The 10,758-nt window shown below is 42.0% G+C and overlaps 2 long non-coding RNA genes across 2 annotated transcripts; both read right to left on the reverse strand.

The window, feature by feature from the left end:
* LOC109822467 lies at positions 3,165–4,033 on the reverse strand. The gene is made up of 2 exons (XR_002242142.1): positions 3,928–4,033; positions 3,165–3,386 (listed from the first exon to the last, which is right to left on the reverse strand). It is a non-coding gene; the product is annotated as an uncharacterized LOC109822467 (long non-coding RNA).
* Positions 4,615–7,183, reverse strand: LOC109822466. The gene is made up of 4 exons (XR_002242141.1): positions 7,004–7,183; positions 5,054–5,108; positions 4,856–4,939; positions 4,615–4,657 (listed from the first exon to the last, which is right to left on the reverse strand). It is a non-coding gene; the product is annotated as an uncharacterized LOC109822466 (long non-coding RNA).

The raw sequence follows: 10,758 nt of genomic DNA on the forward strand, positions 1-10,758 counted from the left end.
TAAGAGAATATGCAATTCTTCAATGTTGCCATATGCTGCCTTCTATTTTCAAGTTCTATTGCTATATTGTCTGATTTCAATATGGTACTCATTGGTCCAAGTAAACATATGGATAAAATGGACCGTGGACACATAGTGCTTCATGATATTGCCCCCACAAGTCTTTCTTCAAAGTGAATCAATAATAGTAGTTTTAATGTTAAACTTGTGAAAAGTGGGCCCACAACCCACGTGTGCATACGAAGGCATGCGGGTGCAATGCTAAGTCGCGGAGAAGGCCATAGTTTCGGGTCACAAGAATTCTTATTGCGACCTGACTCTCTTGTTGTGCTGCCGAAGTGCTGCCGAAATTTCCGCTGCGCGCAACAAGTGGTATCAGAGCCCAGATTTCAGATCTAGGGTTTTTTGGTGGAGGAAGATTCTTGTGTGAAGCTTAGTTCTTGGAGTTCTCGGCTTCGGTGGAGATAGCATTAGGAGTTGCCGTTGGAGATTTCGCTTTCCTCGTGTGGATAGGAGATCTATTTGGAATCCGATCTAGGGTTCAGTTGGGTGGTTCCTAATTCTATCAAATTTGTTCTTTCTCTACAATTTGGAGTTAGTTCGCAATGGGAGAAGAAGGTGAAAGCAGCAAATCGATGGCGGGTACAATACAAGTTGGTTTTCAAAACACCAAAATAAGTGTGGTGAAATATGACGGAAAAATCAACTTTGGTTTGTGGATGGGCGACATACAGGATGCGTTAAATGCTCAGAATTTGGAAGAGACCATCATGGTCCACGAGAGGCCACCTAAATATGAAGAGGCGGTATGGGAGAAAATGAATAGGAACGCTTGTGGGGTGATCAGGTCCTGTTTGGAACAGGAGCTGAAGTATGATGTGATTGGGGTGACGTCTGCGATGAAGATGTGGGAAATTCTCAACAATAAGTACCTTACGAAGAGTGTTGAGAACCGATTGCACTTGCTGCGTAGGTTATTCAGATTCCAGATGTCCAGAGGCACCTCGCTTGCGGCTCATGTGAACAACTATACGAAGTTGTTGTCGGACTTGGCGAATGTTGATGAGAAGATATCGGATGAGTACAAGGCGATTATTTTGTTGGGCTCCTTACCGGATGAGGAGTATGATACCTTCGTGCTCACTTTGTTGAACGGGAGATCTTCTATCAGCTATAGTGAAGTGACTAACGCTTTGACGAACTACGATTTGAGGAGGAAGGATAAGGAGACTTCCCGCGCTAGTACTTCAGGAGAGGCCTTGTCGACGAGAGGTAGAAGCCCATATCCGAAAGGTGGTAATAGAGGAAGGTCAAAGTCTAGAGGCCGCCACCAATTAACAAAGAACCAATGTGCATTCTGCAAGGAGCAGGGACATTGGAAGAGAGACTGCCCGAAGCTCAAGGAGAAAGAGAATGGCAAGAAAAAGGGCCCGAAGGCCAATGAGGTGAACATTGCGAAAGGCGATGATTCCGATGATTCGTGCTTTTCTCTACTGATTACTCCGGAGGTGAACCATGTGGATGCATCAGATTGGATGCTTGATTCCGGCGCTACCTTTCATGTGACCCCTAGGCGAGACTGGTTTGCATCTTTTGAGAAAGTCGACGGGGGCGTTGTTGTCATGGGAAATGATCAATCCTGTGGCGTTTGTGGGATAGGTACCGTACGGATTAGGATGCACGATGGAGTAATCCGTGAGTTGAAGGAGGTGAGATTTGTTCCTCAACTGAAGAAAAATCTTATCTCAGTTGGAGCTTTGGAGGCGAAGGGATTCAAGGTGACTTTCGAAAACGCTGTAGCGAAGATTACTAAGGGATCATTGGTGGTGATGAGGGGAGTCCGCAATCGGAATTTCTATTATCTGAAGGGAAGCATCGAGATTGGCCAGGTTGCTTCGGCTATTTCAGAAGCGGACATGAGCAGACTTTGGCACTATAGGTTGGGGCACACAGGTGAAAAGTCACTGCAGGCATTGTGCAAGCATGGGCTATTAAAGGGAGCCAAGAGTGGGAAGATTGAGTTCTGTGAGCACTGTGTTCTTGGCAAGAAGACGAAGGTGAAGTTCGGGACTGCCATTCATCAGACGAGTGGCATCCTGGATTACGTGCACACAGACGTTTGGGGTCCCACCAAGACTGCATTACTTGGTGGTAGACATTGGTTCGTCACTTTTGTAGATGACTATTCTAGGCGTTGTTGGGTGTACACCATGACGAAGAAGAGTGAAGTCCTAGATTTGTTTGTGGAGTGGAAGAAGAGATTGGAACTGCAGACTGGGAGAAAGATCAAGACGTTGCGATCCGACAACGGTGGTGAATATACTTCTGACCCCTTTCAGCAGCTATGTCGAGACGAGGGCATAGAGAGACACTTCACAGTTAGTCATACACCGCAGCAAAATGGGGTGGCAGAGAGATTAAATCGGTCTTTACTGGAGAAGATCCGATGCTTATTGTCGCAGAGTGGTTTGGAGAAGATCTTTTGGGCTGAGGCACTTACATATGCGAGCCACCTCATTAATAGGCTGCCTTCACTGCTGGATTTTCAACCTTTAGCGACGGAAAAATCCGTCGCTATAAGTCAATTTTCCGTCGCTAAAAGTTTTAGCGACGGAAAAAATAAATTTCCGTCGCTAAAACTTCGACGCTATAACAGGGGTGCCTAAAAACACTTTTAGCGACGGAAATTCCGTCCCTAAATTTTAGCGACGGATTAGTAGCGACGGCTAAATGGTCGCTAATTTTAAAAAATAAAAAATTAAAAAAAAATAGCGACGGATTTTCCGTCGCTAATAAAGTTTTAGGGACGGAAAATCCGTCCCTAAAACTTATTGGCGACGGAAAATCCGTCCCTATTGATTTAAAAAAAACAGATATGATTTTTAGGGACGGAAAATCCGTCCCTAAAACTTATTGGCGACGGAAAATCCGCCCCTATTGATTTTTAAAAAAACAGATATGATTTCATACACGTTTTCCGTCGCTAAATACTTATTTAGTGACGAAAATTCCGTTGCTAAAATTATATTTAGCAACGGAATTTCCGTCGCTAAAAATTTTAAAAAAAAAGAATTTGCAAAATGTTTTGAAAATTGAAAAAACCCTGTACAATATCGATAATAATTTTTAAAAACCTGTTCAATCAGCAGAAGAAAGCTTCAATCTCAAGCAAATATCACATCTCACGCATATATCACACATTTAATTCAATAAAAGCAAGTAAAAGTTTCTCGACGGGTACATAATAAATATTGTTTATACAACACAAGAAATTGTTTTTAAAGTTATATTAAGGACAATCAATCCTCCTGATCATCATCATCCTCATCCTCAACACCAGCCACATTATGACTACCCCCGACTGCACCTTGTGAAGAAGTCCCGGCCTGTAAATATAAATCAAATGTTAACAAGTGTGTGTAAACATTAATAAGAGTACAAATATAAATATACTACAACACAAAACCACAACATCACAACACAACAACACACCACAACACCACAACACAACACTACACCATCACAACACAACACAACACTACACTGCACAACACATCACCACACCACAACACAACCCAACCAATCATACTCTACACACCCCCTCCCCCTCCATCACTACCATCACCACCATCAACACCCAATCCCCATTCCTCCCCCCCACCACGACAAAACCCCTCACAAACCAATCACATAACGACCACCACTACACAACACCACAACCAACCAACCAACCAACCCACCAACCAATACCACCAACACTACGCACGCATACACCATCAAGACCACCATCACATAAAAACATTATAAGTATATATTTTGAGGTTTGTGTTAGGGTTAGAGTTAGGGTTTGTGTGTAACAGTATGTATTCGTGTGTATCAGTATGTACGATATCATCTAATTAAAAAAAAGCAAAGTATATATATTACCTGTGACGACAGAAAATGTCTCCTATATGCCTCCTGAGCCTCCTGAGGCAGAGTCGACATGAATTGTGTGAACTCCAATTCGGTCTGCTCCCGACGCCTCCGTTCTCTTCAATCGCTTTTAATCGCTGCTCCATCGAGTCTTGATATGAACTGCTTCCTGGTGTTCCTTGTGGTGCTGCAGACTCGTAGGTGCTACTAGACTCGTGCGGCCTCTGCTCGGATCCTCTCCACCGATATCTGTTCCTACTAGGTCCAATGACCGTCTCGATGATGGAGTCCTCATCCTCTCTACTTAGCCGGGCAGGAGTGTTAGAACAGACCTGAGACTGAGTCAATTGCTCCTGTACTTTGGTATGTAATTTCTCCTGCGATATATCAAAACAACCCAGGCAAGTCGACTTAATAATGATGCATTGATATGAAATTGAATATATAAATGAACTGCTACTTACAGCCAGATCCTTATTCTTTGCTTTCTTCTCTTCATTGGCGTAATTCGGGCTCCAGGAAGTCAGAATACGATCTGCAAAATGATTGAGATCTCCCCTTCCCTATTTTATTCAAATATATCATTAACTCATAACACATAAATTATACTCAACGTAAAAGCTAATATATTATATACCTTAAGCTCTAATTGATGATAATGCTGGCTGAATGTCCTGGAGCCCCCGTGATGCTCGTAACTGCGAGGCGCGTTGCGATTCCTCCTTGCTATTTCAGCTTGAGCCTGCAAAACAATGTCAATTCGAAACAATATAGAAATTCAAACAATAAATTAAAAATATATACTTCAATAAAAACTCTCTACCATCTATTCAGAATAAATATATCCTAAATACAGTCAAAATTCAACATGGAGGAAAATTGATCAAAATAACCATGAAGAGTATATATAAACAAAGAGATTTTTTTTTTGAGAACTCACGATGATTTCGGCAACAACACGAGGCTGACGAAGAGGCCGAAGAACGAAAGCAAGAAACCGAGTGAGGGCGACGACGATGACAATCTGCAGAATGATCAGCGGCAGCTCAGCCTTTACAATCGAAATCACAGATTGTGGATGCAAAGAAGTAGCTTGGCCTTTACAATCGAAATCACAGATTGAGGGAGGAGAGAGTACCTTGACCCGAGCCTTTTCTCAATATTGGCTTGATGCATTTGACGTAGGGAGTAACCTGAAGCATTATATTGCAAAAATCTAAAACGGTGGGAACATTTACAATAAATAGCTAGATGCATAATCTCAACCCATCATAATAGAATCGAGATAAGTAAGAAAACGTGCAACTGATTCTACAATAAAAGTAGTAAGCGAGAGCAACAAATCACGTAATCCAGTAAAAATAAGTATGAGCTCTAATACATGCATGGATAGTTCCTAGAAGGCAATAAATACACAAGGAGCTTCTCATGAAAACAAGTATAGAAAGGATAGAAAGGTGAAAACAAATTCATCAAGTAGTAGGTACACAAAGATTATTCTTTTCTAAGTACCTAATGTGCAAGGTGTTTATAAAGATAAAAGTTTATTGATGCCAAAACCAAGAAGAATCCAGTGATTAGACAGAATCACCAATTTTCCAAATTTAGAAGACTGTGTCTTGGACAATATGACATTTAAGTATTTAACTTACTCGAGCATGTGTACATTTACAACTGTTGTGTAAGCTTATAAACTCAGAATTAAAGCAGAAAAAACCTTTGATTCACTAAACCTGTAGACAATTATGTTATTACATGTTAACATCCATACGGATCATACTAACAAATTTGATATACAAGTTATGAGCTCAAGACAGAAAAAACCTTTGATTCACTAAACCAACCTGATCTTCGAAAATATGATCCAAAAGAAAATTAGCAACCCAAAGTGACATGAATCTGCTGTCAATGTCAAATCATCTAATTGCTCTAACAATCAGAAGGATTTCACTTGATTAGCTCATCTAGTTCCCAATTCAATCCAAATCATCTAATTGCTCTAACAATCAGAAGGATTTCACTTGATTAGCTCATCTAGTTCCCAATTCAATGACAGAAAAGCGAGACTATTTATTAGGAGAAGGATTTCACTTGATTAGCTCATCTAGTTCCCAATTCAATGACAGAAAAGCGAGACTATTTATTAGGTCAGGCAACATAGGAACCTGAAGTCTGACATAACAAGATGCTGAAGCTCGCTTGATAATCAAGGGACCCTCAAGGGATCATGTATCTCACAAAACAGTTAAGCTCAAGCTGACTACCCAATAAACATGTTTGCCCTTTTCATAGCATATCAGAGTTTCTTGAAATTGACAAGAACTTCTTGTTGATCATGGTTTGCAAGCAAGGCCAAAGACGTTGAGATCCATTCCGCTTCATAAATGACAGCAAACATTGATCAATAGTGAATTCACAAAAAGATAACAATTGTCAAAACCAATCATATAGTTGATGAACTCATTAGCTTTCCTAGAAATTCACATGCTCATCTGACTCTATTGTCAGAGATGGTGCATCAACAGAAGAAGCCGACACTAGAGTTCATTTGCCATCGTACAAATATTTTACACGGACTTCGTCCATATTTATCAAACTACTAACATGGCAGAAAGAAAAGCTGCAGTCAAGAAACCCCTAAAATCTGCAATCCTCGAAAACTTGGAGATTAGTAAAATCTTCATAACCTAGACCACGATCGTAGCTGTGCCGATATATGTGTATTAAAAAATTAAAAATTGAATTGCCAGTCTTTAATCTATAATTTTGTTATGATAACTATACACTTTCTATTATCTTAAAAACAGGATTTAATTGTTCAAGGTTCTACATGTGTGGGCATTATGTGATGATTCCTTATTATTTCCCAAAAATTTGATACAGAGTATAGCAAATACTTCAAGTTTTCTGCACATTTGATCATTAGATCAATCTCAAAAGACCTCAATTGGGCAAATACCCAACTGACCCAAATCAATTGGGATTAAAATTCCGCAATTAGGAACCTCAAAAGTGTATATAGAGCATTCATATAGAAATTTAATGAGCATGAAAAGGGATTAAAAAATAAAAGAGAAAAAGAGGAGACCTTGTGATCGTAGGAAGTGCAGAGGGCGGCCTCATCAGCAGCACAGAAGAGCACAGCAGCTGCACTCTCACTCTCGCGCGAGATATTGGAGACTGCTCGTCGGTGCCGGTGGTAGGGCGGCGGCGCGGGTCCGACGCCGGCGAAGAGAACGAGAAGGGGGGGATGGAGGGGGAGGGGGGGGGGGAAGGGGGAATGAGATCTGAGAGAGGGATTTGGGATAAATCCCTCTCTCGGGCGCGGGGTGCCCAAATTTTTTGGGCACGCCCGCGCCCATTTTTTTTTGCCAGCTCATCTTTATTAGCGACGGAAATTCCGTCGCTAAAAAACTTTTAGCGACGGAATTTCCGTCGCTAATAAAGCTTTTAGCGACGGAATTTCTGTCGCTAAAAGTTTAATTAATAGCGACAAATATTTCCGTCGCTAAAAATTATTTTTCCGTCGGTAAAAATATTTTGCCGACGGAAAAATAGCGACGGAATTTTCCGTCGCTATTACCCGGGTTATAGCGACGGAATTTTCCGTCGCTATAATTCCGTCGGCAAAACCTCGTATTCTAGCAGTGCTTCATCTGCGATTGAGGGGAAGACCCCTATGGAGATGTGGTCGGGAAAGCCAGCACATGACTATGACCAGCTCAAGGTATTCGGGTGCCCTGCATATTATCATGTTAGAACTGATAAATTGGAACATCGAGCTAGGAAGGCCATATTTGTGGGATTCAAGCATGGTGTCAAGGGATACAAGCTTTGGGATCCAGTGGATAAGAAGATTGTGTTGAGTAGGGACGTCACGTTTGATGAGACTTCTATCTTGAAGCTTCCCAGCTCTCATCAGGTGGAGAGCGATCCGACAGAGGAAATATCGCAGGTGGTGGAGATCGATGCGGCTCCACATTGTCCAGATGGTACAGTATCCATGCAGGTGCCGAAGAACGATACATGGGAGCTTGTTGAGCTTCCAAAGGGGCGGAAGGCAATTGGTTGCAAGTGGGTATACACAAAGAAGGAGGGCATTGAAGGCACTCCGTTGAGATTCAAAGCTAGGTTGGTTGTGAAGGGATATGCACAGGAGGAAGGTATTGACTATAATGAGGTTTTCTCTCCGGTGGTGAAGCACTCTTCGATTCGGATTTTGCTAGCTTTGGTGGCACATTATGGTTTGGAATTAGATCAGTTGGATGTGAAAACAGCATTTCTTCATGGTGATCTTGATGAAGAAATATATATGACTCAGCCATTGGGATTCCGAGCTGCAGGGAAAGAAAAATTAGTTTGCAAACTGAAGAAATCGCTATACGGTTTGAAGCAGTCTCCTCGACAGTGGTATAGGCGATTTGATGGTTTTATGCTTGGTCATTCGTACACTCGGAGCCAGTTTGATCCTTGCGTATATTTTCGCAAGTTGAAAGGAGGTGCGTACATTTATTTGTTGCTCTATGTCGATGACATGTTGGTTGCCTCTATTTCCAGGTCGGCTATAGATGAGTTGAAAGTTCAGCTTTCAAATGAATTTGAGATGAAGGACTTGGGTGAGGCGAAGCGCATTTTAGGGATGGAGATCGGCAGAGACAAGAAGAAGGGTAGAATTTGTTTGACACAGGTGGCTTATTTGAAGAAGGTTCTACAGCGATTCCATGTTAGCATGGATACGAAGCCAGTTAGTGTACCATTGGGAGCCCATTTGAAGCTTTCAGCTGGTCTTTCACCGAAGTCAGTTGAAGATCGTGAGTTGATGTCGAAGACTCCATATGCGAGCGCGGTTGGGAGCTTGATGTACGCAATGGGTACGAGACCAGATTTGTCACAGGCGGTGAGCATGGTATCGAGATACATGCACGATCCAGGAGTGGGTCATTGGGACGCCGTGAAATGGATTTTGAGGTACATTCGAGGTACGCTCAATGTTGGTTTGCTATGACGGGGTATGTGTTCACTTTGTCCCGTGCGCCGGTGTGTTGGAGATGCACCTTACAGTCGACGGTGGCTTTGTCTACGACGGAGGCAGAGTATATGTCAGTTACGGAGGCGTGAAGGAGGCTATTTGGCTTCGAGGACTTTTGGAGGAACTTGGTATATCGCACTATTCATTGTGATAGCATGAGTGCTATCTATTTGGCGAAGAATCAGGTTTTTCATGCGCGGACGAAGCACATTGACGTTCGTTATCACTTCGTTCGGGATGTTCTTGAAGATGGCGATGTGGAGATTGTTAAAGTCCACACGAAGGATAATCCGGAAGATATGCTCACTAAGGTGGTTGCGAGCAACAAATTTGATCATTGTCGAAACTTGTTGCACATTCGTGATTGTTGAGGCCGTTGGCGGCCATTTGGATGAACTACGTTCGGCTTGATTCCTTAGGCAAGAGGATACGTAGGCAGTCTTTATGATTCGATGGGGGTGAGATTGTTTGAACTCTCGTTTGGGTTCTCGACTTGGTTTGAGTTCGTACTGGACACAACAAGTGGGACATTTGGATGCCTTGGTGTCGGCTCAGTTTTGGAAAAACTTCACCGAGGTGGAGAATTGTGAAAAGTGGGCCCATAACCCACGTGTGCATACAAAGGCATGCGGGTGCAATGCTAAGTCGCGGAGAAGGCCATAGTTTCGGGTCATGATTTTTTTTTTTTGATTTGACCGCAAATTCACTTATAAATAGGTTTGCCTAGGGTTTCGTGATAGTTAGTGCAAGGAGGCAGGCAATTAGTTGGTTTTTCTTGTTTCACTGGCGGCGACTTTGTGCAAACAGGAAAAGCTGACAGAGAGCAGAAGGTTGGTGCTATTGTGCGGCTGTGGGAGAGAGCAAGGTGCAGGAGATTTCTTTTGTGATTTTTGGTTTTGAGCAGCCCCCTTATTTAGGGTTTTGTGCATCCCCTTGAGTGAGATAATTGTGTGAGGGATTTGAGAGATTGTGTGAGGGTTTAGATTGAGTGATTGTAAACCCTAGTTGTATTCTCTCCCTCTATTAGTAGATCTCCCCCCTCCTTGCCCCGTGGACGTAGGCAATTTGCCGAACCACGTAAAAATTGGTTGTACTGCTTTTGTGTGATTTGTAATAGCTTTTAGGGTCCCTCGACGCGCAGTCCTAGAGCTGACGAGAGGAAGAGCTAATATCCTACTTTGATAGGATATGGATTGGGATCCTCTACTAATGAGGATCCTCCTAAGATCTCCTAATGAGGAGATCTTGGCCTTTGATTTATCAATCAAAGGTCAAGATCTCATTCTCTTTTTCCTCCCTACTTTTCCTCATGAGGAGATCATGACCTTTGATTGATAAATCAAAGGTCAAGATCTCATGAGGATGTCTTAGAAAGGGTCCTCATTAGTAGAGGATCCCAATCCCACCCCAAGATCTGCATATGCTAATAAGATTTGGTACGTAGAATAAACAATTTCATGCTTTTAGTACCTTTTGTAAATATATCTCGAGCATGTGTCAATGGGTCATCTTTTTTCCCATTCTCACTATCATTTTTAACTCAAACATCTAAAGATTTTGGAAAATGTCAAACATTACGATCCAAAAATCTTTTGAACTATTTCTCTCTCTCTCTCTCATGAGCATATAAGTTGCCTTTTCCCTTTTCAAATTTTCTTGCTATCATGTCCGAGAATAATATGATATATACAGGCACAATGGCATCGCTGTAACCAACCGTACGTAGAGTTATAAACAAAGAGGTTCCTCCCATTAATTAGCAGCTTATAAAGTATATATATATATATATATATATATGTGTGTGTGTGTGTATG

The sequence above is a fragment of the Asparagus officinalis genome, chromosome 8 (assembly GCF_001876935.1).
Source record: "Asparagus officinalis chromosome 8, Aspof.V1, whole genome shotgun sequence".
Classification (NCBI taxonomy): Eukaryota; Viridiplantae; Streptophyta; class Magnoliopsida; order Asparagales; family Asparagaceae; genus Asparagus; species Asparagus officinalis.